This window comes from Petaurus breviceps, unplaced genomic scaffold (genome assembly GCF_028583685.1).
Source record: "Petaurus breviceps papuanus isolate PSGF00001 unplaced genomic scaffold, PetGlider_PUasm1.0 221, whole genome shotgun sequence".
In the NCBI taxonomy this organism is placed as follows: domain Eukaryota; kingdom Metazoa; phylum Chordata; class Mammalia; order Diprotodontia; family Petauridae; genus Petaurus; species Petaurus breviceps.
In genome coordinates, this window is record NW_027185877.1 from 3195278 (window position 1) to 3217466 (window position 22189).

General features: G+C 36.0%; 1 long non-coding RNA gene across 1 annotated transcript in view; it reads right to left on the reverse strand.

The window, feature by feature from the left end:
- The window catches only part of LOC138166313 (uncharacterized), a 143902-nt gene that overhangs the window by 116703 nt on the left and 5010 nt on the right, over positions 1–22189 (reverse strand). The window contains exon 2 of the long non-coding RNA XR_011169580.1: positions 19260–19406. This is a non-coding gene — a long non-coding RNA (uncharacterized lncRNA). The remainder of the gene's footprint in view (positions 1–19259; positions 19407–22189) is intronic.

Consider the following 22189-nt stretch of genomic DNA (forward strand, 5'->3'; position numbering starts at 1 on the left):
CCTAAAGGACTGTCATGGATAATTAGTAAACCTCTTAATCAAAGTGAATAGTAAAAAGAAATCAAATAAATTATAAAGATTAGGGAAAATAATACAGCAGAGTAACTAAGTTCTACAAATGGTGAATGAGCTAAAACTTCAGCACAACCAAGGAGAAAACAAACCTGATTAGGGGAAAGAGGCAAAAGGATGAGTCAGCTCAGTCAGCTCTTAGTTTCTAGGATAGCAGGCACCAAGAATCAAGGCACATATCTGAGGCTGGTTCTGAAATGTCCCATCTGCCACTCAAAAGTTTGTTCTTAACCCCCACCCACCCTGAAGCATCTCTCCTGAACTATTTCTCTGAAGTTTATCTGCCCTCTATTTGGCTACAAAGAATCAGCTCAGTCACCTAAGAGTCAAATCTCTGTTCCCATATGTAGCATTCAGTATCATAGAGTTGTCCCTCAGGAAAACTGCCTGATCAGGCTTATGAAGAATCAGGATTACTTATGAATGGCTAGTAAGTGATTTCTAGGCCTGGTTCCAAGCAAGGTAAGGCAATGATCATAATGATGAAATTTCCATACCTCTTCAAAACATGTTGCCAAACTAAGATGAGTTACAAAACCACGTCTTGAAAATGGGTTGACCATTGCCTAGAAATATTATAAGGGGACATATTATGATCTTAATGGTAATTCAGCAGAGTACCTACTTCTGAACCATGACTCTTGTACTTACTGCCTATGAGACTTGTACTAGATTTTCTCTAAACTTCAATACAGCTCTAAAGATATTATAATTTTCTTTCCTCTTAGTATTTCTTCTCAAGCTTCCCCTACCCCACCCCAGAAAGAAACAGATAAACGAGTTCATCTTTAGCTTCCTTCAGATCTTATTTCAGTTATCACTTCCTACTGTAGGAAGACTTTCCTGATCTGCCTCCTAAAATTATAGCACATTGATTTATCTATGTATGTATATGTGGTGTCCTGCTGCTCTCCTCCCACCTCCTCACTATAACATAAAATCTCTGAAAGTAGAGATTATGTCATTTTTGATCTCCATACTCTCAAAACCTACACATTGCAGACATTTAATATTGAACTGAATTAATCGTGCCTTGTAAATATGGCTGATGAAATCATTAAAGGAGTTGAATAAAAAAACTTTCAATAGCTCCAATGGTCACACCTTTATATACTTTCTATACTTTAAATTTAGGCTATGGCACCATGTTACCTTCTAAAAGATGTATTGATTATCATGAAGATACTCCACAATCAAACTTCTAACCTACCTTTCCAGTCTTATCTCAAGATATTCTATTTCATATACTGTATGTTAAGGTTTCCCAACTTGTCTATGCCAAAGTTTTACATATCTTAAAGACTCTTCTATTAAAAGTCTTTATTTTCTCCTTTTCTTTAGCTCTTATTACCTCCCACTGCACCACTGAGAATCACTAGTTTGAGGTTGGGTCAAGAGTCCATGGTAGACAAATTTAGTTATCCTAATGTCCTCATAACAATTTGAGTCAGGAAGCATGGTTCTATGGTCCAGTCAAAAATGCAGAAAACAAGGCCTATAAGCCTTACCAAGGTCACGAGGCTGGTAAATGACAGAAGCAAAGCTAGAGCTGAGGGTTCCTATCTTTTGCTAATTACAGCAAACTGCACTTCCTCAGCAAAACATAATTTATGATTCTTCTTCAACTATGTTGCCAGTAAGTTTCTGTAAGCAACATTATGTTCTAATTGTTTTAAACAATTGAATGAATGAAGGTAATTGTTCTCAAGATTAATTTCATCCTTTTCAAATTTTGACACAGGTTTGGGAGTTGTAGACTAACTTCAAGGACTTTTGATTTCCCTGACGTGGGTAATTTCTTTACTTCCTTCATGACTTAGTAGAAGGTTTCCTGAGTTGACTTAACTGAAAAAATTCATACCTAGTAGCGGACTGTAATGGGAATGCAGATTTGGAAGATCTTCCCTGCCCCTAGGCTAAAGTGCACCTGAAGCCTGGGGTGGGAGGCTTGTTTTTCAGTAGATACTTCTTGATTGGCCAGTGAGTCAATAAGGTTGTTACATTCTCTGAGCCAGGAGAGGGCTATATAAGCCCTGATGTGTAGCTTTGTTTTGGGGGCTCACTTTGAGAAGTGTTCTGTGATTTGATCTGTATTCTGGGAAGCCGTTGTCCAGGGGCCCCCCCGGCTTTAAAAAACCCAGATGTGGAAACCCAGATGTTGACTGGGTATGGATGTAATGGTTGGACAGTTTGGAAATCTGTCTACTTGATCTGTTTCTGTCTTGATAATTCTGCCTGTGTACTTTGAAGTTCGGGGTGCTGACCTTTTCCCCTGAACAAGGTAAACGATATATGTCTGACTGATTAAAGTGAGCTTGTTAACCCATTTTGAGTTGCTTTCCTTTATCAAAGCAGATCCAAGAACCTGTGGTAGCAGCAAACCCTGAGGACGCTGGGGTGCTTGCTGCTACACCGACCCTGTTGAGAATCCTCTACCTACACTTCTAGATTGGTCCTCAGGTGACAAACAAATACTGCTAGGCCTGTGGCCAAAGCTTGTGTTCCACAGAAGCAGTCTTTGGGGCCCCCAGGGTCACCTCCATTATGTTGGGGCTTCAGAGGACACACTTTAAGGGGAGGTGCAAATTATATGATCAGTAATTTCTCCTTCTAGGTCACAGGATTCTAGGACCATAGCTTTAGAGCTGGAAGGGAACACAGAGTCCATTTAGCCCAACTACCTCAGATTAGAAATGAGGAAACTTTAGGGAGGAAAAGAGACTTGCCAAAGGTCATGCAAGTAGTAACATCAAAGTTATAATTTAAACACAAATCTCTGATAGGTGAGAACATTTCAAATGGCATATCTACCTCTGCTTAGGTAGACTTATCTCCTACTAAATTTAAGGAAATGACTCCTAAGCATATACCCCAAGAAGGTCCTATAATCACAGCAGCACTTTTCATGCTAACAAAAAAATGAAAACCAAATGGCTATCCATTGATCATAAAATATCTAAACAAACTGTGCTAATTGAATCTACTGAACTAAAATCATACAATATAAGGAATTCAGAGAAACACAGGAAGACTCACAAGAATATCATATAACTGAGCAAAACCAGAAGAACAATATACATGACCATAATGATGTTAATTATAATAACACAAAAAAATAAACAGTTTAATTATGACTAATTTTGGTCCTGGAAAAGCAATGATGAAACACATGTCCCTGGCTCTTTGTAGAAAAGTGAGAAGCTATGGGCGCCATATATATTCACTGTCGAATTAATTTGGTCAGTTGGTTTTTTTCTTCACTGTTTTTCCTTATTACAAGAAAAAACTTGAATCTTTATGGGGGAGTTGGGAATGAGGAATAATAGCAAAAAAAATGTCTGTGATGTATTAAACAAAAAATGTCAATACAGCTTTTACCTTTTTCTTTTTTTCATTAAAAAAAATACTTTACAATGACAATGAATCTGTAATCTCATCAACATAGGTACCCACTCCAACAATTCAGATCAAAATCCATCCTAGGCAACTGTTGAATCAACATGTAGAGGAAAAAAGAATCTGGGAATTTATAGTCAACACTTATGTTTTAGGGTTTATTTATTTATGGAAGATTTATAGGTAAACACCAAAATAATGTATGTTCAAACAGAAAATCAGAAAAATATATTCATTTTAGTTGTAACATTTAGAAAGTAATATGAGTTTTTAAATGCCTCTAATTTTAAGTACTCCTAATTTTAAGTCATACCTCCCGTGATATCCTTCCTCAATGCATAGGAAAGCACGTTGACCATGGCACTTAAAAAGTCAATGAATGAATGAATGAAGTGCCTGGTAATTTTTACTCTGTATTTTTGACACTGTTGAATTTGTTGATATAAAAGATCTAGTTTTAATTAGTTGTGATTTATTCATTATCAACTTCCTCCAAACAAGGAAATAATAGCTTGAATGGGTGTTTACCTAAGACATTAAAAATATGACCTTATTGTACAGCACCTTTTGTTTTTGTTTTTTTTTGTCTTGTTTTCTGACATAGAACAAAGTCAAATAGCTGCCTGACAAACCAGAAACTGAAAAGAATATCGTTTTGTAAAAAATGTCCATCTGAAACTGTTGAATGGTGACATATGTAAAAGCAAACTCATTCACAAAGTGATGTACCTACAAGTGCATCTTTTATTACAACTGTTAAGATAATATTTATGGGAAAAGAGAACATGAAAAAACAGTATTTCAGTCAACATTCTGATACTAACAATGGAAAACTAAAATTCAAGATGACAGCTGGACTATCAATGTTGTATACAATAGGCAGCACTGCTTTCTTCTAAGATAATCAACAAGACAGGGTGCTACTTTGCTACATAATGCCACTGTTAACATACCTAACTTTTCTTTAAAAATGGGTTCAGAGTACAATAATCAAGTTGAAATCATCCACTTAGCTTTCTATCACTTCCTGGTTTTGTTTTGTTTTGTTTTAAAGTTTTATTGATAGCTTTTGTTTCTTATATCACAGATATCTTCTAGAGTACATGCTCTCCTCCCCATGTTGCAACAGAATCCTCCCCTTGTACCAAAGGAAAAGTTAAACACAACTAGCTAATATAGCAGTATGACAGCAATATGACATTCAGCTTCTGTAGTTCCCTATCTCTACCAAGAGGAAGAAGGTGTTTCATCATTTGTCCCTTGAAGTAGTATTGGTCACTGTGGCCAAATATCAACTTCTCATTACAAATTTAAAAAATAAAACCCCAAATCCTGTAATTTTCTACTTGAACTAAAAAAATCCAGTTGCTCAATCTGTTTTTTATTTTAATCTTTTTATTATGAACTTAAATAAATATCAATATTTCAATATACAAAGAAAACCTAAAAGGGGCTGCATATGAAATAAGAACTCCTGTTGTGTAATTTGTTTTTTTATTCATTATGTGAAGCTTATAATTTTTTATATAATTCAGATTTAACATGGTAGTGCCAACACTGACTTGCTTATGTATCCTCTTTTGAATTTTTCTGTTCTCTTCTATTTATCTTTCAATGATTCACTGACATGCTCTTCTCTTCTTTTTTATAATAGCTAGCATTTATATAGCACTTTAAAGTAAACAAAGTCTTTTACAAATATCTTATTTTATCCTCACAACAACTTTGAAAGATAGGTGATATTATTATCCCCATTACACCTATGGTTGAAATTCATTACAACTTACAAGCAAATAATAAGTAAAATAAGAATTATGTATACCTGTTTATTAAAACTTCTCTTCCTCTCCCTAAGGAACTTTACCAAGAAATGCTTTTATGGCATCAATAAATTATAGTCTCATAGATTCTGAACTGGGTTAGTAACTTAAAATGCATTGAACTCAACCAATGCCCAAATGATGACACTCATTTATACCATTCCCAACAAGTGACCATGAAGCCTTTGAGGTAAAATGACATAGTAGAAATAAAAACTTATTTGGAGTATGTTAGTTCAAATCCTAGCTCTGCTATATTACCTGTGTGACTTAAATCTCTCTGGGCCTCAGTTTCCCCACTTGTAAAATGAGGTGTTTAGACCACATCATTTCCAAAGTGTCTTCCAGATATAAATTCTATGAGAGACATCATGATGTAATGGATAGACAGTGGAGATTTGGAGTCAGGAAAACCATAGGTCAGTGCTATCTATAACATTTACTAGTTTTATGCCCATGGGCAAATCACTTAATTTCTCTGAAACTTAGTTTCCTCAGATATCAAATGGAAATAACACTTATTGATAATACCTGTAATATCTACTTTACAGGGTTGTTGTGAGGCTTGAAATACAAAAATGCAGCATTTTGCATGGGCGGCTTGGTGGAACTCATCCTGACTCCAGACCTGGTGCTCTATCCACAGTGTCACCTAACTGCCCCTCTTATTTAATAAAAACATAAAATTCAAATGTGAAGGAACACAGTTTTGGGAGACAAAGAATGTTAAGGGCACCAATCTGAGGACTAAGAAAAGGCTAAGGGTGGCAAGGCATTGTGGTCCATCACATCATTTGCATGTTACTGTTTTTAGGCTTAAGAGGTTAAAATTCATAAAATGTCAAATCACATGTTTTAAAATTACAGGATGATTAAATAAAGTATATTGGTTTATAACCAATAGAAAAGAGAAGATTGGGATTATTATTTTATTTTACTTTTTTACTTCATAAGGAAAAGGTGAGACGCTAATTAGAATAATTCAGGGAAGTGGTAAAGAACCTGTAGTAGTCAATAATAGGCTCAAAAAAGAACTGAAAAGTGCAGTAGGGAAGAGGAGAAGGGAAGCTAGCAATAATGTAGCTGTGTGAAGAAACCAGCAATAGGTGAATTGACAAGAAGCTTTCAACTTCTAGTTCCTGATTGGCGAGGTACAAAAAGACTGATTCTCACTGAAAGACACTGGAATTACCTTTTGAAGCCATCTACAATTATTTGTCATGGAAAATTTTTCACAACTTCCTTCATTTCTATCTTTCCAATTTTCTTATATTCTGTTCATTCACTAAGATTCAGTTATAATGGTCTTTTTGTTGTTCCTTGCACATGACATTCCGTCTCCCTTCTTTGTGTCTTTGCACTGGCTGTTCCCCACACCAGGACTTCTCTCCCTCCAAACCTCCACCTCTTAGAGTCCTTGGCTTCCTTTAAGATTCAACTCAAGTGACACCTGCTTTAGAAGGCCTTTGGTAGTTGTTCCTGCTAGTGCCTTCTCCCCTAAAGGTACTTTCCCTCTTCTCTGTATTTATCTTTTATATTCTAATTCTTTGTGAATAGTGATTATTTTTGCTTTTACTTTGTATACCTCATGGTTAGCACAGTGCCTGCACATAGTAAGTTCTTGATATATGTTTGCTAAGTGATTGACAGTAGATCTGGTCAGTTTCATTTCTTTAAATGCAGCATCTGGATTCTTTTTTTTTTTTTTTTTTGCTTTTTGGAGGGGGGAGGTAGGACAATTGGGGTTAAGTGACTTGCCCAAGGTCACACAGCTAGTTTTTGTGTTAAGTGTCTGAGGCTGGATTTGAACTCAGATCCTCCTGTCTCCAGAGCTGGTGCTCTATTCACTGAGCTACCTAGCTGCCCAGCATCTGGATTCTTTTTGTTTGGTCATGATTTGTCTGATGATTTTTAAATTTTCTCTCTGATGTGTTTTCTAGGTTAGTTATTTTTATAGTCGGTACCTATAGTTTATTTTATTTTTTCAATCTTTTGACTGTGTTCTAATATTTCTTGTTGTCTCATTGAGTTACTGAGTTCTGATTGCTCCATTCTATTTTTCAAAGAGTTCTCTACTTGCATAATATTTTCCTCCATATGTTTAAGCTGTTTGTTCTCCATCCAATTCCTTCCTTAAGGCCTTTAATTTTTTCTTATTTAATTTCTTACATTTACTCTTCAAGTTCTTGTGGCCAATCTATTTGTTTTTCCTCTAAGGCTCTACTTGGGGCAGCTAGGTGGTCCAGTGGATAGAGTGCCAAGCCTGGAGTCAGGAAGACTCATCTTCCTTAGTTCAAACTGGTGTCAGACACTTACTATGTGATCCTGCACAAGTCACTTAACCCTGTTTTCCTCAGTTTCCTAATCTGTAAAATGAGCTGGAGAAGGAAATGGCAAACCACTACAGTATTTCTGCCAAGAAACCCCAAATGAGGTCACAAAGAGTTGAATATGACTGAAAAACAACTGAACGACAAATGCTTATGCTTGCTCTTGGTCTTATTTCTTACTTGTATTCACTCTTTTTCTTTGCTCATATTTCTATATCTTGGATTGGGGCTTTCTACCAGGGCTAAACAACCATTCCCTTGGGTACTCTTGGATGGATTGATTAGACTCTTTTTTTATTCCAATCTGTTTTCTGGCTTTCATTACAATGGCTAATCTGTATGGAGTGGCAAGTACTTGGCCCCATGCTTTGCCTCCATCCAGGGCTTCTATCTTAGTTTCTCAGGGGTTCACTGTGGTTGTTGGCCTTACCTCATCTCTACCTTCTCCTTGCCCAATTAACTATTGGAAGAGGTTCCACCCTCTGCTGTAACACTTACAAGCTTGGGTTAGATATTGTCTATTGCATTGGTCTCAAACTTCCTACAAGGCCCCCTCACCACTGGCTTTGAGGCAGCAAGGAGCACAAAGGTGACACCTATCTCCTTGTTCAGTGACCTATAGGATCAGTAAAGGTGCTGAAAATGACAGTAAGGAGTGGTAGAACAAGTAGATAAATATGGATTGTATTTGGAAAACTACACAATATTTTCAATGATCTCTAAATACTCAGATGCATAAACCATCTGCATTTTCCTTTAGATGCAATATTAGGATTGGTTATATATAGATTTGGGAATTATCTTCATGGAGATGATCATTGAATGAATCAAAGTCAATCAATTACTGAGAGGATATAGAGAAAAAAGAAAAGAGGGTGGTCCCAAACAGGATGAAAAAGGGAACATTACAACAGAATTAACAACTTACAGACTATCCCCATAGAAGTGAAATAACACCTCCTAAGAATTATATGCTTATATTTTTGGTAGCTTTCATCAAATCAATGATGGTACCTGCTTAAAACGTATCTTGGGTACAAGAAGCAGACTTTCTTTAAGTCTGGTTTTCAGGCGACAGCAGGATTAAAACATACGTTCCAGACACCCATGCTTCCCCCACAAAAACAGAATCCCTTATTTAAAAAAAATACAAGTTACTGGAGGTGGCTAGGTGGTGCAGTGAATAGAGCACCAGCCCTGGAGTCAGGAGGACCTGAGTTGAGATCCATCCTCAGACACTTAACACTTACTATCCATGTGACTTTGGGAAAGTTACTTAACCCTAACTGTCCTGCCTTCTCCCCTCCAAAAAGCAAAAAACAAACAAACAAAAAAAACACAAGTTACTTAACTTCTGGTTGGTACTTTGGATAATAAAATAGCCCCAGAAAGCAAGAACATAAAGAAATATAAAACTAAAACTACAAATTAAGTGCTTTCTCTTACTTTAATGTTTTAATTTCCATTTGCACCTAGAAGGAAAGTCATTTCTTCTCTTTCCTCTTCCTAAGGATTTTTTTTATAGCTTCTGGTCTTGTCTATTTCTGGCTGCTATTCAAATGAAAGGTATTAATTACTCAGCAATTGCTAATTGTTCTGATTGTCACTCTGCCAATGTTGTCCTTGGCCTACCATCTGGAGTTCTGAATCCCTGAGTATTACCACTGTGCCACAAGTCTCTGAATTCCTTTTCTCAAAATGGTGGCAACTAATGTCCCTACATTTCTGGTTGGATGCTAGTTCATTCATTAAAAGTTCTTCACTAGCTTCTTAAATGGAATAGATCTCTTTCTGTATTACCATTGGATAACTCTGAAAGAAAAAAGCAATGTATCTAATTTTTATTAATTTTTCAATTACTAAGCATTTTTATTTTCTCTGCTTCCTTTCCCCTCCATGGGAAAAGAAAAGACAAACAAAATCCCAAACTCTTACAGTAAATATGCAGAGCCAAGTAAAACAAATTTCCACATTGGCCAAATTCAAAACTATGTCTCATTTTTAATCTTGTGTTCCTTCTCTGTCAGGAGGTGGGTAACATGCTTTATCACTGATCTTCTAGAATCATGAAGTAGAGTAAAATATTTTAAACCATATTACATGGAACTTTTTATAGATAGTAGTATTGGAGTAATTCAACTTATTCTTTATATAAACAAAATATTTACATTTTTTCTTTTCTGAGAGTTCTCCAAAGTTTTTAAGCAACATCAACAATAGTTTTATAAATACAATGTAGAATTTAATAATAACAGCACCTATCTCAAAATTTGTTGCATATGATTTACATGGAAATGTATTTTGCATGATACACAAGTATAACCTATGTCAAATTGTGTGCCTTCTCAAGGTGGGGGGCGAGGGAGCAAGGGAGAGAATTTGGAACTCAAAATTTAAAAAAACTGTTAAAATTGTTTTTTACATGTAATTGGGGAAAAATATTAAATTACAAAAAAAAGTTAACTGTGAGTGTATGATGAAATGACATATACACATATACATTGTGCCTTGCCACAAACTTTAAAGCATTATATAAATGCTATATAAATGTTAGTGATAATAATAATTTTCATCTTTCTCACACATACATACTCATACTAGATTGAAAAACAAGCCAGGGTTGCTTTGGTCTCCATTTATCCATCTCCATGGCTCAGAAAGGAAGCTGCTTGTGCCCTTCTACATACACAAACACAAACCCCCTCCCAATTTCTGCAAGAAACTGAAAAACATTAGTTGGTTTGATTCTATGGTGCATCTAGGAAGACCTGGAGCAGTACACTCTCAGGTTACAAATCTGTGGTCCTCTCAACTAAGATACTTGCTTTATCAGCACAGATTGTAACCTATTCATACCTTTCCATCTTAAAAGTCTTATCCAAGTTGCCCCAGAAATCCTCCATAGGCCTTTCTTTATTTCTCATAACTTTAGTCCTTGTGACATAGGTACCACCATAGAATGCTTCCTATCCATCAGGTGTCTCTCACTTTTGCATTGTACAATCTCTTTTTATCAGACATACAGCTCTGACGATATTTTAGGCCACTTTTTACATGCAATCTGTTGGTCATAATAGTGTTGCATCATATTTATGTCTATCATGTGGCTTTCCATTGCCCTTTGGGTGACCCCAAATTGTGATTCCTCCAAGGTTGTGGCAATCTATAATTAGAAGTGGTATAATTATAAGAAGGGTGATGTCAAAATGATGGGTTTTTCAATCAGGCAGAAACTTATTCATTGAAAGTGTTCCCAAACTCAATCCAGCCCACTCTCTCCTTCTTATTCAATCATGGACTCTGAGTAGTCTTCTCTCTTAAACCAGGGCTTTCACTGAAAGCTTCCATTTTTCCTTCCTTTAACTAGGGCCATGTCTCCCCACTAAGATTGGTTGCAGAGGAGTTTCTCCTGGTGGAAGAAGAGATAACCTGTGTCCCCTTTGCATCTTTTCCCAAAGTGCAATAGACAGCCCATAACATTTATTCATTCTGTAGTGTTACAACCAGACTGACCTAAATTGTTTTGAGGACAGAGATTTGGGTTGGAGTTGGATCTTTTTTTTCTTTTTGGAGGGGGGAAGGCAGGGCATTTGGAGTTAAGTGACTTGCCCAAGGTCACATGGCTAGTAAGTGTTAAGTGTCTGAGGCTGGATTTGAACTCAGGTCCTCCTGACTCCAGGGCTAGTGCTCTATTCACTGTGTCACCTAGCCATCCTTGGAGCTGGATCTTAATGGCTTCCTACTTGTATCCTGTGCTACAGAATATAGGTTAGAAGTTCTTACCTGGGGTCAGTGAACTTTTCAAGTATTTTTTTAAATTTATGTTAATATAATTGGTTTCTGTTGTAATCCTGTGTATTTTATAATATGCATTTAAAAAGACTATTCAGAAAGGGTTCATAACCTTCATCAGATTGCCAAAGGGATCTATGACATATAAAAGAACCCCTGATCTAGATATCCCTGGGAAAAGAGACCAGTAAATTCATGTAATAGAAAAAGCATCTGTGTTAGGGAGGAGGCAAGAAAGGACTACAATAACTATCTTGAATATAAATTTAGAATTGTTAGATTAGATTGAGCCTGGTTAAAAAAATAAGCTGAATTGTCAGAGTTTTAGTGATTGTAAAAATAACATTTCTTCAATAATATTTTTCCTGACAAATAAAACATTTCTGCTATTTAAGTATAGCAAGGATTATAGTTATATTACATCTGATGAACTATCAGTCCCACATTCCAAGATACTTCTTATAAAGCTGAGATCATATAAAAAGTAGTTCAATGCCAGAAATAATATTAGATGCCAGTGGCCATTGTGAATATGTAGGGAGTTTTGACTCCAGGTGGGAAGTGGATCCAATGATCTAGAGTTAGAAGACACATAGTAAAATTCCTTCATTTTATAGATAAAGAAACTGAAGCCTAGTAAAATTAAGTTGCCTAATATTATAAAGGCAATAAAATTATAAAGTATAAAATTTGAGCTCAGTGCTCAAGATGTACTGTACCAAGATGTCTCCTCATTCTCATTTTACAAATGATGGATGATAACTGGAGAGGATAGATGGGTCTGGCTATTAGAGAATATACCAGGAAGTAACCTACTGATAGGTATTTAAATAGAGTACGTGCTCTGAAGAGACTTCCCCAATACCCATTCACATTGGCAGGTCAGGTCCTCAGAGGTTCAGCTACTTCATTCGCTCAGAATACTAGGAATAGCCCCGAGTGGTTAGAGGATGTCTTTCTAATATTATATAGCTTATGAGCCTACACCAATGTGCCTCTTACCATAATTATCAGGTGATATAGTGATACATAATTAACTTTTTAAAAAGAGTATTTAATAAAGTGGTACAGTAAGAACAGCTGACAGAAAACCACCCTTCCCCAAATCTGTGACCCACTCTCCTACCAGTACATAAAAAGTTCAGGGGAAAGTAGGCTCAAACCTAGAGGGCACACATAGCAAAGTGGCATCTCACAGTACCTGAAAGTCTCTTTGCTAGTCTACCAGATGTTCCCTTTAGGTATAATGTTGCATTTATTTTGAGTTCTTTGTAGAGACTTGAATTGGCTTTCCTCATTTTATCTACTCTGTAGGAAGCCCAAAAAAGTCATCTGGCTAAAGGCAGAGAGATTGAGCCTGAGCCCCAAAGCTCTGCTCTTCCCACTCCTCCAAATGATATTTTTTTCTAGGGCTTTCGCTAGAATGTGCTCGGCTCTTAAATGCCAAGTGCTCAAATCTCCAGCTATCTTGATGGTTTTACACAGGCTCCAGAGTGCATAGACAAGTACGTCCCTCATCCAATCTGAGTTGATTTCTAGTCACATCTAATTTAGTGTCCAAGGTCACAAGGAATGAACAGCTGAGATAGGTTCTTACCTAATACATCAGGATCCAGGATCTTATCAAGAAGGGGGAGAATGATTAAATTAACTTTATCAATCTACTCACCATTCGATTAACATTTTTATTACATTTCTTTCACTTGGTAAAGATTCAATGAAGTTTAGTCATGTTTATGATGACTCCATTATGACATATTATTGTGACTAGAGTTCACTGGAATATAGTCCCAGTGAAGAGGAGGGTAGAGTTTTCCTGGTGGGTGAGACCTCAATCCAAGATCCTCATTCAGTAAAGTCCACACTGATCACAGACTCCCATACTAACAGCTGCTACCAACAAAAGGACAGAAGTAGGAGCTCTCTGAGAACTACATAGTCTTTAAAATTCTCCCTCACTGCTCCTACTGTAGGGTGGAGCCCACAAAAAACAATGAGATGAATGTAATTAGTAGGACCTGGGCCCTCACGACTGAAAAAGGCCAGTGACTGTGCAGAAAGCTGCTGCTGGATTAAATAAGGATTTGGGGGCCTTCTTGCTGGGTATCTATGGTTGATTTAATTAAAGTCAGGGGAGGCTAGAGGCAAGAATATCAAAAGGGAACAATTAGAAATCTGGCTCATGGGGTTATAGGGCCTCATAAAAGGCCTATGTTACCAAGCCACGGCCAGGTACAGGAGGGCAGAGTCAGGAAGAATGGGGAATTACCAAAATTCTACTTCAAAGGGTTATGCCAAAGGCATCAGACTATTAGCAATAGTGTCTGAGGCAATTGCAAGGGATTCATGATGGAAAATGCTGTCCACATTCAGAGAAAGAACTATGGAATCTGAATGTAGATCAAAGCATACTAATTTCTTTTTTTTTCTTTCTCGTGGTTTTCTCCTTTGTTCTGATTCTTCTTTCACAACATGACTAATGTTTCAGAAGTATGTTTAATATGATTAATATGCAAAACTTATACCAAATTCCATGCTGTCTTGGGAAGAAGGGAGAAGAATGGAGGGAGAAAAAAATTTGGAACACAAAATCTTGTAAAAGTGGAGGCTGAAAACTATCTTTGCATGTAATTGGAAAAAAATAAAATACTATTAAGTGAAAAATAAAAAGAATGTCTGAGGTTATTAACTACCTAGCTGCAATTGGTATTCTCTCCTCTAACAAACCCCTTCTTATCCACTTAAGGACTCTCAAATGATGTTCTAATATTACTATAAGGAAATCCCAATGTAACATCAGACTTTCACTAAGTGACTTCTGCATATGAAGGAACCCCAGGAGAGTTTGGATTGGCGTTAGCCAATTGTTTTTTATGTCCCAACTAAAAATACCTTAATAGCATCCTATTCTGAAAAAATGCAGGGATCTAACTAGATCTAAGGTCTCTCTGATCTCAAAAATCTCATGATATGATGATTTTGTGAATGTTATGAAACTTCTCTTAAACAGTATAGGGAGCTACTTTCTCATAGGCCAGTGTACAGAGATGCCTTCTCTTATGCAGACAAATGTAGCTATGCAGGGAGTTTGTTCTAATATGAAGATATAGAGATGCAAAAGTACTTTGTCTTGCAGATTTAGAACTAAAGAAATTACTAGTAGCAGAATGGAAAGAACACTATCACTAGAATTAAAGGCCCTGGGTTCCAATCTCACCTCTATTGCTTACTACTTGTGTGACCTTAGTTAAGTCACTTAACCTCTCTGGGCTTTAATTTCCTCATCTGCAAAATAAAGGGATGGACTAGATTCTGGTCTCTATGATCCATTCCAGTTCTAATCACATCTCATGGGTATGAGTCTGATGTTCAAGATTTATCTAGTTTGACTCCTTGACAGAGCCTTTTTCCTTGATGGAAGATGACTTATTGGTATCCCTACTTGAAATTTAGAATGTATTCTCCCAGAGAAACAATGTTACATAATTCAAGTGCACAATAGATGTATTTGAAATACTGACAGAGCTGAGTTTTAGGTGGTTCAGGCACTGGGATTGGGCTAGGGACACCAGAGGCAGATGATTGGTGGGGCTAGCAGACAGAATGAGATAAGACAAAGTTACAAGTTAAAGGTCATGATTACTAAGCCCAATTCACACAGATGTACTAAATAATTAGGACTTCAAATTGTTCGCTCAAACCAGAGGCCACAGGCAAAGTCTAAATCTGAGTAGACAAATGAGGTTGATGTTCAGAGATCCAAGCTTGAAGAATAGGCAGATGTTTGCAATATATGGGCTAAGTGGCAAGGTGACAGAGATTCAAGTCCGATAAGATGACATAGATAATCTGTGTGTACAGGGATGGATCAGGGTTAGGGGTTGAAGTGAAGCATAAGCAAACAGTTTGGAAATAGAGGCTGGACTACGAGATTCAGGATCTGGATGGATTCACAGCATAATTAAGTTATGTGGCATATTCTAACATTCTGCTGATTTCTGCCCTGTTTTTATGCAGCTTTCCTGATATTGGAAGAGAAAAGTGAGCAGATGTATACTGTTTCCCAGACTCAAGAAAGGGTCTACAAATGCTAATAATTATATAAGAGGTCTGATGGGGAGCCCTCAGAGTTTCAACAAATAAATTCACATAATGTTAAGAGTTGGAAAGGTCATTAGAGGTTATTAAGCAAGCCCACTATATTTCAGGTTCATAGCATATTAAATGGGAGTTTGTTTGCTGGTTAGAGAATACAACCTTCATTCCTAATATTGTTTCTATGGGGGAAAACACATTCCAAGTTCCAAATAAATATGTTAAAAATGAACTTTGGAGATATATATTTCTCATATTAGGAGTATTTGTATAATAATAATAATAATAATTGTATATGTGTACATATATACATATATGTATGTATGTATACCATTTACCTCACAGGAGGAAAGCACTTTGTTAACCTCAGTCTTTCAAGATTAAAAGGATATGTGGTTTCTTGAAGAAATTCCCTCTACTAATACAAATTTTTTAAACGGTACTGGAATTCATAATCTTTTTGCATCATAGACCCTTTTGGCAGTCTGATGAAACCTATGGACACCTCAGAAAATAATGCATTTGGGGGTGGCTAGGAATAGAGTACCAGCCCTCGTGTCAGGAGTCTGAGTTCAAATCCGGCCTCAGACGCTTAACACAAAACTAGCTGTGTGACCTTGGGCAAGTCACTTAACCCCAGTTGCCCTACCTTCCCCCCTCCAAAAAGCAAAAAAAAAAAAAAAAAGAATGGTTTTAAATAACTGAAGGCAATACTAAATTTCAGCTAGATGTAACTAAAAATTAAAATTGGATTTTTCTTCCCATCTAAATTCATAGACTCCTTGAAACTTCTCTACAGACTCCTTTGGGGTCCTTGGATCTCAGATTAAGAAATCCTTTAATAAAGAGTTTCAACTTCAGAGCTATGAAATGGTGACCACATGACATTCTTGAGAGTCGATATGGCTAAAAAAAGTAATCACCATGCAGCCAACTTGGTGAAAAACCTCTCTGACCTTATTTAGGGGTAGCTCTCAAAAATCAGATAGCCAGTCCATATTCAAAATCTTTCCAGTTCGGATGCTGGCTATAGCCTTCAGAAACCCAGGATTCCCACCACACCATGATGCAGCATAGAAATCAATGAAGCTTAGCACAGTATCTGGAACTTAAATGTTTAGACTGCCTGGAAATTGTAAACCTCAAGAATTACATAAATGTGAGTTATGTGAGCTATTTACTCTTTCAGTACCTTTTGCTCCATTAAAATTGTTAATCATGTTAAAATGGCATAAAATTATTTACTTTTAAAAACACATTATCTAAGAATAAGCAGCTCCATATATCTTTTACAGCTATGAGGAGGTAAATTTTTAAAATTAATTTTCTTTCAATTATGAAGCAATTTTGCCACGTCTAAAAATGTGTTTATTTTTTGCATATTTAATTAGCTTTCTGTCAGGAAGTAGGTATCTTCACATCATCATCACAGTTTTCTGGAATCCTGGTTGTTTATCATGCTGAAAAGAGTTCTTAAACCTTTTAAAGTTGTTTGTGTTTACAATATTTTTATAATATAAATTGTTCTCCTGGTTCTGCTTTACTTCACTCAGCACCAGTTCATACAAATCTTTCTAGGTTTTTCTGAAATCATCTCATTCACCATTTCTCACACAGCAATAGTTTTCCATCATACTCATGTCCCATAATTTGTTCAGTTGTTCCTTGTTCCCCAACTGATGGACATGTAAGAAGGTGAATTCTTAATAAAACAGAGGATAGAGGCAATTATGTAAAATAAAATAGATGTGATCTTCACTAAAGCTGTGAAACTGAAAAGCTTTGGCACAACCAAAATTAGCTGAACTACTATGAGAGGGAGTAGTAAACTGGAGGGAAAAAAAATCTCTATTCTAAAGATCTTTGATATGTGTCTGATCTCCAAGATATATAAACAACTAATAGAACTATATATGATCAAAGTCCATTCCCCGGTAGCTAAATGGTCAAAGGATATGAACAAAGGTACCAAATAAGAATTGCAAACTATTAACAACCAAATAAAAATGCTACAAATTAGCAAAGATGACAAGAGATGAAAATAATCAATGATGGAATGCTTGTGCTGTTTAGCATACATTGGCATTGTTGGTGGAACTATACATTCTAGAAAGCAATTTAGAATTATGTGAAAAAGGTGAGTAAAATATCCATACATTTTAACCCAGACATTCTACTGCTAAGTATTATTCTAAGGAAGATAAACATACACACAAAAAAACCATTTATGCCAAAATGTGTATAGCAGCACTTTTTGTAGTAGCAAAGAACTGGAAACAACATAGATAACTTTCAATTGAGGAATGGTTACACAAATTCTACAATAGCAATGTCATTAAATATTACTATGCTGTAAGACATGATGACTATAGAGAAATAAGGAGTTACATGAACTGATTCTAAGTGAATTAAACATGACCTAGAAAACAACATAGACAACAATTATAATAATATAAACAAAAGAACAAAAAAATTGAAACTAAAAATATCATACATATATACACACATATAATAATGACCAATCCTGGGCAAAAAGAGAGATATAAAATACTTGTTTCACTGACCTTCACTTTGAAAAGGGCGTGGGTGGTGGTGGTTTCTGGCTGTGGTTTTTTGATCTGTTCATTAGTTTTGCTGAACTTTTAAAAAATTCTTTATTATAAGGGAAGTTTCCTTGGGGAAAATGATCCCTGGACAGTCTAGTCTGAGAAAGGGATATAGTTGGAAATGCAAGTGATGTAAAAAATAAGAGATCATTAAAAACTTATTTTAAAACATATTATCCAAAACAGGGCAACTAGCTGGCACAGTGGATCAAGTGCTGGGTATAGAGTCAGGAAGACCTGAGTTCAAATTTGACGTCAGATACTACCTGTGTGACCCTGGGCAAATCATTTAACCCTGTTTGCTTCAGTTTCTTCATTTGTAAAATCAGTTGGAGAAGAAAATGGCCAATCATTCCAGTATTTTTGGCCAAGCAACCTACCCCCCCCCAAAAAAAGGGGTCAGAGAGTTGGACACAAGTGAAAAACAACTAAACAAAAAAATTATCTAAAATATTTATTGAATTCTTAGGTAGAATTCTATATTGGACCCTATATCCAATTTATCCTCATTACCTAGCTCAGTGCTTTGAACAGAATAGAACTTTCTAAATGTTTATTGAATTGAACATTGGTAATAAATGTAAGGGGGGAGGCTGGCTTTGTATTTACTGACTTATGTTCACATATTCTTCTCCCCAAACAGAATATAAGAAACTGCTTGAAGGCAAGAAGTTGCAATTTTTGTACATCTAATTTCATATTAGAATTTATAGAATGATTTACTGATCTATTGCAAATCTTATTGCATGTACCCACTAAAATGAAAAATATATTTATTCTTGTTTCACAGGTGAGATTACATAAACTATTAAAGAACAAGAAAAGGGACTCAGAATCCACTTTCATCTTTGCAATTCAAAGCTGCTTCCTATCACTCAAAAAATTCATATTAAATTGCAGAAAGCAAGTTAAGCAGGTCTAAAAGGAAGAACCAGGATATGATATTCAAAGGATGATAGACATGATTCCAAGCTTTTCATTTTGAACTTTTTCAATGAGTAGATTCTAATATTCAAATTTGATTCAGTTTTACTATCTTTCAGTCTGCACCCATATTTTTTTAACATGATTAAGTAACATATTTTAAGCAGTTACAGAGAATATATTATCTTCTATATCAGCATGATGCTCCATTCCTATCTCCTTACCTTTGTTCATGCCATCTCCCAGGGTCTGGAAAATTCTCTCCATCTAAGCTTGTTGAAATCCTTTCCTTCTTTCATGGCTCATCTCATCTGACATTAGCTATGTGATCTTAGGCAAGTCACTTAGCTTCCATGGTTTTGCTTCCTTATCTGTAAAATAAAGTCTATTTCACCTCTAGATTTATGATCTCATTTCTCCATTAAACCTTTTCTAATTTTCCCAGCTGGAAGTACTCTTTCACTCTTCAAACTTCTTAAAATACTTTTGATGAACCTCTCCTCTGTACCTATTTTAAAAGGTGACTGTAGTTATTTGTGTAAGAACTATATCTAATTTCATCTTTTTATTTGTAAAGTCTAACTTAGTCCTTTTTACAATAAGAAACTTTGTAATCAGACAACTGGGGGGAGTGGATAGAGCAATGGCTCTGGAGTCTGGACAACAAGTTCAGATCCTGCCTGAGATAATTTCTACGTATGTGAGCCTGGGTAAGTCACTCACCCTCTTGACCTCAGTTTCCTCATCTGTTAAATGAAGACAATAATAGCACTGACTTCACAGGGTTGTTTTGAGGATCAAATAAGAAAACATATTTTAAGTGTTTTGCAAATCCTAAAGCACTATATGAATGTCAACTATCAATTAATAATCAATATGTTGAACTGAATTTTGTTATTCAACTTAGATTGCTAGAGAGTAGATCTTTTTTTTTCCTTACCAGCTCTCTGAAAATAGAACAAATTTACTTATTGTACTTTTTAAGGGCTTTTTAAAGGCTCAGAATCTAAGGCTTACAAGGTGTCTCAGAGGTCATCTAGTCAAACTGATAACTGAACAAGAATCCCCTGTATAACATACTGGAAAAATGGTCAGGCAGCCTTTGCCTGAAGACCTTTATGGATGGTGAACCCCACTACTTCCTGAAGCAGTCCATCCTTCTTTTGGACAACTCTTAATTGTTAGTAAGTTTTTCCTTAAATAAGGCCTGAATTCCCTTTTTATAACCCCACAACGTTATTTTCTAGTTCCTCTTGGACTTAGAAAGTCAAGGTAATCTTTCATTTAGGTGAAAACACTTCAAATAATTAAAACCAATTATGTTTCCCCTAACTTTTTGCCTCTCAAGGCTAAACATCCCCAGTTCCTTCAAATGATCCTCACAAGGCATAAACCCAAAGGTCCTGACCCTTCTTGCAACTTCCCTCTGGATACTGTCTGGTTTATGCATGTCCTTTCTAAAATGGTATCCAGAAGAGAATACTCCAAAGGTAGGCTAAAGTATATCTCTTTAGTTCTTGAAATGCTTTTAATTTGGACTAAGAACAAATTAGATTTTTTGACTGTTGTATGTTATTGACTTACTAATGCATAGTCCACTAAAGCTCCAAGGCAAGAATATACAGAGAAAAATAATAAAAGGAAAACATATAGATTAACAGAGCTCTAATAACTTAGTTTCCAGTTTTATTTAGTGATGTGCAAATACTTTAGTAGCTTGGCTTTATTTCTTGTTTTCCCTCTCAAATCTGACTCTCATTTATTTCAGATCTTGTTCTCAATGGCCAGATGATTTTTCCTTTTCTTGCAAGGCTTAGGATCAGAGTTAAAGCTGAAAATAGTTTTTATAAGGCATCAAATCCAATTCCCTCATTTTACAGATGAGGAAACTGAGATAGAAAGGTTAAATGACTTGTCTAAGGTCACAGATAGCAAAGTGTTCAAAGCAAAATTTGAACTCAGGTCTTTCTGACTCTAGAAATTATACAAGACCATTTTCTATACAAACAATTTGTTTTGAGTGACTTAAAGTATCCTTGGAAACTAATGGGCATTAAAGACTATTAGTAAATAAAAGCATGACTGTTTCCTGTCATGGAGATGAAAAGCATTTTAATTGGCAGCTGAGCTAGAACAGAATGTGCATCCAAAAAGTTTGTGCTAACAAAAGAACTGTCTTCCCTGGCAGTTGAGGAGGAACTGCTGTGGGCTTCCAGGTAGGGGAAGGACCTGGGACCAACTCACTGGATTGTTTTTCTCTCTATGTTCTTTTATGATTTTAGGGGTGAATGAGTATTTGAGACAGACTAGACCAGATTATGACCTTGTGAGCTTCAAAAGATTGGAAGAACCACCAGACATCCAGAAACTGGTTGGTGTCAGCTGGTAGCCAAGTACCTTAAACCTGTGAGGAAACACTGGCTAGATTCATATCAGTAGTGAATACACTTGAAATCAGAGACAGACATTATGCCATAACCAGAAGTGAGCTTGATGAGGATGAGGATTGTTAGTCACTTTAGTTTGAGTCCACTCTCCCCAGTAACCAAGGTGGTGTAGAAGAGTGGGCTTTCTGGTTTCAGAGGCTGTTGTTTTAGTACTTACTATAACTTCTCAGCAAATATTCCTTTGTAAAAGCTAAATGATTTTAATTAGTTAATTACTGATATTAGAGAGGAGACACCAACTGGTTTAAAGGATATTGGGGTAATAATCACTGGTAACTGACATTGGGAAGAAATTACTGGATGAAGGGTCGTGAATGAACATTATTGTAGAAAATATTGCCCTCCAACTTTGCAGGGTTTTAACCCCAAGAGGAATAATATTCTTCTTCTAGAGATCTTACCTACCTATTTGGGTAGAGATTGGAAGAGTCAAGCTAGAGTTCATATATATGTGTGTGTATATATATATATATGTATATATATATAGCTTATATAGAGAGAGCTATATAAAAGTATACAATATCATACAGTAAAGTGTTTTAAATCTGAAGATGTGGTATTAATTTTGATTCTGATACTACCTGTGAGTTAGGGCAGTTTCTTAAGAAAACTAAGGCCCAGATAAGCTATTTGTAAAAAGATGTTGAACTAGGTAGAAATTTTTAAGGTCTTTTCCAGGTATAAATGCTATGAAGGAATCATAATTA